The sequence below is a fragment of the Rhinopithecus roxellana genome, chromosome 19 (genome assembly GCF_007565055.1).
Source record: "Rhinopithecus roxellana isolate Shanxi Qingling chromosome 19, ASM756505v1, whole genome shotgun sequence".
Lineage (NCBI taxonomy): Eukaryota > Metazoa > Chordata > Mammalia > Primates > Cercopithecidae > Rhinopithecus > Rhinopithecus roxellana.
Genome location: NC_044567.1, coordinates 20433780 through 20440771, shown reverse-complemented (window position 1 = coordinate 20440771; position 6992 = coordinate 20433780). Strand labels below are relative to the sequence as shown.

Sequence of the window (6992 nt, the reverse complement as noted above, 5' to 3'; positions counted from 1 at the left end):
AGACCTTCATAAGAAAAAATTAGTAGCTCAAGGGAAACACTCAAGGAAAGGAAAGAACAATGAAGCCACATAAAAGAGGGTGAACTGATATAACCAAAGATAAGACAAAACTGGTAGAAATTATAGCAAATCTGAAGCAGATGTTCCAGGCAAGTTCTCTAATGGTGCTTTCCAATGCCACCCTGCTCCCCATTCCCTATATTTGTCCCTTTCCCAGTACTTGGTTCTGCTCTGCAAGGTCTTTCATCCATTTATTAGTTAATTCGACAAACCTTGATTAAGCGTGGTCTTTATGCCAGTACAAGGCTGCAGGCACACAGAAGTGAAGAAAACACAACTAAGGCCAGATAAAGAAGAGCCTTGCCGGGTGCGGTGGCTCGCACCTGTAATCCCAGCACTTTGGGAGGCTGAGGCGGGCAGATAACTTGAGGCCAGGAGTTCGAGACCAGCCTGGCCAATGGGGAGAAACCCTGTCTCTACTAAAAATACAAAAGCTGGGCATGGTGACATACGCCTGTAGTCCCAGCTACTCAGGTGGCTGAGGCAGGACAATCACTTGAGCCTGGGAGGCAGAGGTTGCAGTGAACTGAGATTGTGCCACAGCACTCCAGCCTGGGCGACAGAGCAAGACTCTGTCTCAAAAAAAAAAAAAAGAGAGAGAGAGCCTCAGAGAACTTAAGCACTAAAAAGATGAGGGTCTCCCTGTCCCAAAAGAAAACTCAAAATTAAATTTGATTTTTCAAAATGACATAAACCTTGCATGTTTTTTATTTTTCATAGTAACATAAATCTTGCATGTATGCTAACATTAAAATAGCTTCTTTGTAGATGTGGGGATTACAAAATTCAGATTTCATTAATTAAAGATGAGTGTTTCTCTCACTGTCACTCTCATCCTGGTGTTCCTGCTTTGCTAGTGCCTTCAGGGATGATCCAGCTATAAACATTTCCTCTGCCTTTGAAAAGGCGAGGACTCGGGGAGGACGATTCTTAACTTTCTGGCTACTGTGGCTGCTCTTCTCTTTCTCCATTTCTGGTAGCCAGTGTGGTTGTTCATGAATGGAAGGATGTTGGGGTGGCAATAGGGGGAGGAATTGGTATTCTTGAAAAAGGATTGGCCTATTTGCTGACAAAATTGTTGGGCTATTATGTCAGCTGTGGTAGCTGTGCTTCAAGACGTGGAGAATAGTCAGGCGCGGTGGCTCACTCCTGTAATCCTAGCACTTTGGGAGGCTGAGGTTGGTGGATCACTTGAGCCCAGGAGTCCAAGACGCCCAGGCAACCTAGTAAAACCCAGTCTCTACCAAAAAAAAAAAAAAAAATTAGCAGGGTGTGGTGGAATGCACCTAGTCCCAGCTACCCTGGAGGCTGAGGTAGGAAGATTGTTTGAGCCCAGGGGGTCAAGGCTGTGGTGAGCCGTGATTGTGTCACTGTACTCCAGCCTGGATGACAGAGAGAAACCCTGTCTCAACACACACACACACACACACACACACACACACACACACACACGATGTGGGGAAGATTTTGAAAGCACCAAAGGAACAGAATGGATTCCATCTTGGGGTGAATTAAATCAGTTCATACTTTTTTTTTTTTTTGAGACAGAGTCTCACTCTGTTGCCCAGGCTGGAGTGCAGTGGTGCCATCTTGGCTCGCTGCAACCTCTGCCTCCCAGGCTCAAGCGATTCTGGTGCCTCATCCTCCTGAGTAGTGTGTGCCACCATGCCCAGCTAATTTTTGTATTTTCAGTAGAGATGAGTTTTCACCACATTGGCCAGGCTGGTCTTGAACTCCTGACCTCAGGTGATCCACCTGCCTCGGCCTCCTAAAGTGCTAGGATTACAGGCATGAGCCACTGCACCTGGCCCCGAAAGGAGAGCTATTTTTGAAACTAAAAATATAAGGACATAGTCTCAGGATAAAGAAGAGTTCTTGGGCCTTATGCGGTGGCTCACACCTGTAATCCCAGCACTTTGGGAGGTTGAGACAGGCAAATCACGAGGTCAGGAGTTCAAGACCAGCCTGACCAACATAGTGAAACCCCGTCTCTACTAAAAATACAAAAAATTAGCCAAGTGTCGTGGTGGGCACCTGTAATCTCAGCTACTTGGGAGGCTGAGACAGGAGAATCGCTTGAACCTGGGAGGTGGAGTTTGCAGTGAGCTGAGATCGTGCCACTGCACTCCAAGTGCAAGACTCCGTCTCAAAAAAAAAAAAAAAAAAGAAGCACTTTGCAAGGCCAAGGGAAGTGGGCAGATTGCTCGAGCCCAGGAACTTGAGACCAGCCTGGGCAACATGGCAAAACACCATCTCTACAAAAAATACAAAAAAAAAAAAAAAAATTAGCCAGGCATGGTGGCCCATGCCTACAGTCCCAGCCACCTGGGAGGCTGGGGTGGGAGAATCACCTGAGCCCAGGAAGTTGAGGCTGCGGTGAGCCATGATTGCACCACTGCACTCCAGCCTGGGCAACAGAGTGAGACCCTATCTCAAAAAAAAAAGAAGAGCTCCTTTTTTACCAAATGAAATTTAGACCAAATGAAATTTTACCAAATGAAATAATGTTCTCCCACATTATTCTTATTTTTAAAATTTCATGACAGATTAATAATAATGAAAAAATTATTTCCATATCATCACCAGTCTGGAGACCAGAATTTGGAACCACTAACAGTAGATAGTGCAAAATGGGTTGATAGGACAACCAGGGATAAAAACCCTGAGCCCATTGAAACATTATTCTGACCTATATGACATTTCTTCTGTCCTGAAAGCATGCTTGCATTCAGGTATAGATGAATAGCATGCAAAAATATTCCATAGACAGTTACTGGAAGACTGAAGACCAAAGAGGGCTCTCCACCAGAGGATGAGTGAGAGCTGAGGAAACATCGTGTTCTCAGCCTGACACATTCAGATAGTGCACTTGTGGCTCCCCTGCACTTACGTTCTTATTTGTGTGCCTTTAATGGGTCACCAGTTTCACCAGCAATAGCTCTTGCAATCGTGGCTTACCAGGGACCAGGAAGTGAAGCCACCCAAGCGTGACGCATCCAGGAGGTGTCTGTGTGAGTGGTGACAAGGTGAGAAGAAAATGTGACAAGTGTGAAACCACAAGGAAATTCAGAGTTGGTTCCAAGGCTTAACCTTTGCATGAAGTTCCAGAAAGTTCTGGGAGTCCACGCAGTGACTAAGCTTCATGTGCCTTCTTAGGCAGCAGTGAGGAAAGAGGTGAATGGGTGTTGCAAACTGAGGTGATCTGGTTCTCAGGGTTCACTTGCAGTCTTCCCACTTCCTTTTTTTTTTTTTTTTTTTTTTAAATTAAGAGAAAGAGACAAGGTATTGCTCTGTCATCCAGGCTGGAGTGTAGTGCTGTGATTATAGCTCACTGCAGCCTGAAACTCCTTGGCTCAAGTGATCCTCTTGCCTTTACCTCTCAAAGTGCTGGGATTACAGGTATGAACCACCGCACCCAGTGTCACACTTCATATTCTTTTTTTTTTTTTTTTAGATGGAGTCTCGCTCTGTCTCTAGGCTGGAGTGCAGTGGCATGATCTCAGCTCACTGCAACCTCCACCTCCTGGGTTCAAGCGATTCTCCTGCCTCAGCCTCCCAAGTAGCTGGGCTACAGGCGTGCACCACCACATGCAGCTAATTTTTGTATTTTTAGCATAGACGGGGTTTCACCATGTTGGCCAGGATGGTCTTGATCTCTTGATCTTGTGATCCACACGCCTCAGTCTCCCAAAGTGCTGGGATTACAAGCATGAGCCACCGCGCCTGGCCACACTTCATATTCTTTAAGTAGCATTAAAATGCTTTAATAAATCAACATGAAAAAGTTTCTGAATGATACATCCAAAATTATTTATGTATTAGAAAAGCAAGACAGTTGAAACGAATCAGTGTCATGTGATTAATGTGATACTCCTAGTATCTGTATACATATACATCAAATAATGCTTTAAATATATTTTCAATGTCATTTCCCCACAGGTAATTATCTGTAATATCAGGGAAATCTATGTTAGGGCACATTTTTTTAAAAATCACATACTCTCAGAAAAAATGGCAAATAAGTACACAAAACCTTTTTACTCTGCATGGGTAGTCCCTCTACATACTGCTCAAGGTTTCACACTGTGCCAGCCTATGCTCCCATATGGATGCCCCTCTCATTTTGCTTGAGCTCTGATACCATCAACAGGTCACCCTCATGCATGGATACCTTCCTCATTTGGCTCAGACTCTGACACTCCGCACGGAGCCACCACTACTACCTTACATGGACACCTGTCTCACCCTGTGCAGGCTCCCACTCCTTGCACTCAAGCAGCCCTCCAACATAGGTGCCCTGCTTAAATTCTGACACCCCATGCTGGGCTGCACCCCAGAGTGGATGATGCCCTCTTAGTCTCTGACATCCTGTACTGGGTCACACCACCACCCGGATGTCCACCTTACTTTGCTTGGCAGCTCTGCTTCTTTATTCACATGTGTAGGTCCTGTTTTGTAATATCTATAATTGTTTTGCCTTATTTCTAGATTTATATAGATTCAGACTTCATGATTAGCCTTATCAAATCATTCCCATTTTCTAGTTTTTCATTTGGAAATGTATTTTTTTTTTTTTTTTTGAGATAGAGTCTTGCTCTGTTGCCCAGGCTGGAGTACAGTGGTGCGGTCTCGGCTTACTGCAACCTCCATCTCCTGGGCTCCAGCAATTCTCCTGCCTCAACCTCCTGAGTAGTTGGGATTACAGGCATGTGCCACTGCGCCCAGCTAATTTTTGTATTTTAATAGAGACGGAGTTTCACCTATGTTGGCCAGGCTGGTCACAAACTCCTGACCTCAGGTGATCTGCCCACCTTGGCCCCCCAAAGTGCCAGGATTACAGGCTTGAACCACCACACCCAGCCTAGAAATGTCTTAATTGGCTAGACTTTATCATCAGATAGCTTTTTCAACCCGTGTTTATATATGTCTTACCTGAAGTAAGCCTTTGTCATATGAGACTATTTTTTGATGATCTTATACACAAGTGGAAATTTAGCTGGGTATAAAATTCTTGGATCACACTCATTTCTCCTTAGAACTCTGTAAACATTGTTCTATCATCTTTTTGGCATGGACGATTATTGTCAATGAGTTTGAGCTCAGGTTTACGTCTTCCTATTATAAGTGGCTTGTGTTTTCTGCCTAGATACCCATAAGATTATTCACTTAGTTCATGAAGTTTAGTCACTTCATGTAGCTGTGTCACATTTCTATTCCTCTGTGATGTTTTTTTTCTACAACACAGTGTATCTTTTAAATCTATAGCTTCTGTTCTTCATTTCAGGAAAGTATACTTTTTTCTTTGAATATTATTCTCCACTTTGCTCTGCTGTCTGCCTAAAGGACATCAAGTATAAATATGGTGGATTTCTGTTGTGCTTTATGAATGTATATAATATCTGTGACTGAAAAATTCTATGTAGATGTAAGGATAATATTATTACAGGTTTGATCCAAATATGAGAATTTTAATATTCTCAGTCTAGGTCTCAGATACTAAAAACTTTGTGAATGATCTTTATTTTTTGGTGTATGTGTGAGCACACACATGTGAATATGTAGAATATGATACAGTAGGCTAAGATCAGAAACAATATAGTAGTCAATTTATTTTCCAAGAGTTATAGTGAATGGACAAGAATTAGAACTATTTTTTATTTCATGCTTAACTATCCAAGGCAAGGACATAAGCACTTTGCATATATTTGCTCATTTAATTCTCACAATAACTATATAAAATAAGTGTTATTATGCCATCATTTAACAATAAGGGGACTAAACCTTAGAAGTGTTAAATAAATCTCCAGAGTTTCATTGCTACAAAATGGTAGAGTGGGTTTGGAGCCTGAGTTTCCCAAAGCAATGGCCACATATTAATCTACCGTATTCTCTCTCTTATTTGTCTTCTGCTATAGTTGGAAGTCCTGAGGGGAAAAACAAGTTGTGGATGTCTCCAAAAGGTATTCATATTTTAAGAAGTCAAAGCTGTTGGTTTCCATGAAGGCATGTTATCTTTACGGTAATGTACGTTAGATTGCAAAACATATGAACTTCTCTAAAAAGGAAGTTTTAGCAATTGTCATCCAGTTTTTTCTTAAAAAAAAAAAACACACACACACACAAAAGCCTTCATGAATTTGCATGTCATCCCTGTACAGGGGCCATGAAAATTTCCGTATCATTCCTATTTTAGTGTATGTGCTGCTGAAGCCAGCACCAATTTCTTTTTTTCAACTGGTCCATAGGTCCTTTCACTTAATGTTCCCAAAGGCACTAAAGTTCAACATGTTTAAAACAAAATTCATTGTTTTGTTCCTCAATAACTTTGTATTTCTCTCGATTCAGTTACTGACACTTCCCTCTCCCCTGCTTTCTATGTGTCATTGGTTGTCAACATTTATTACTTCTGTCTTCTCATTATCTCATTCCATTGAGTCTGTTCCTTTCCATTCAAAATGTCACCACCTTATTTCAGCCTCTTATTAACACCGACTTGGAATATTGTATTGCAGAAGTAACTGACTAGTCTTCTGTCCTCTCATCTTTTTGTTCTTTCTCTTCTTTTATCTCATACATAGACTCAGACCTGTCTTCCTACAGCAGTGGTCTCCAAACCCTTTTGAAAACACTCCCTATCAATACAAATGCTTGAGCATGAATCTCTAGTATATTCATTTTAATTTATTGTATTGTATTTTTGAGATCGAGTCTAACGCTGTCACCCGGGCTGGAGTGTAGTACCACGATCATGGCTCACTGCAGCCTTGACCTCCCCAGGCTCAGGTGATCCTCCAGCCTTAGCCTCCTGTGTAGCTGAGTCTATAGGCATGTGCCACCACACTCGGCTAATTTTTGTATTTTTATTTTAGAGAGGGGTCTCAACATGTTGCCCAGGTTGGTCTCAAACTCCTGGGCTCAAGCAATCTGCCCAC

At 42.5% G+C, this 6992-nt stretch overlaps 1 non-coding gene across 1 annotated transcript; it reads right to left on the bottom strand.

Moving 5' to 3' along the window:
* Positions 1 to 6173: 6173 nt before the first annotated feature.
* On the bottom strand, positions 6174 to 6277 carry LOC115894998. The gene has a single exon (XR_004055212.1). It is a non-coding gene; the product is annotated as a U6 spliceosomal RNA (small nuclear RNA).
* Positions 6278 to 6992: the final 715 nt, after the last annotated feature.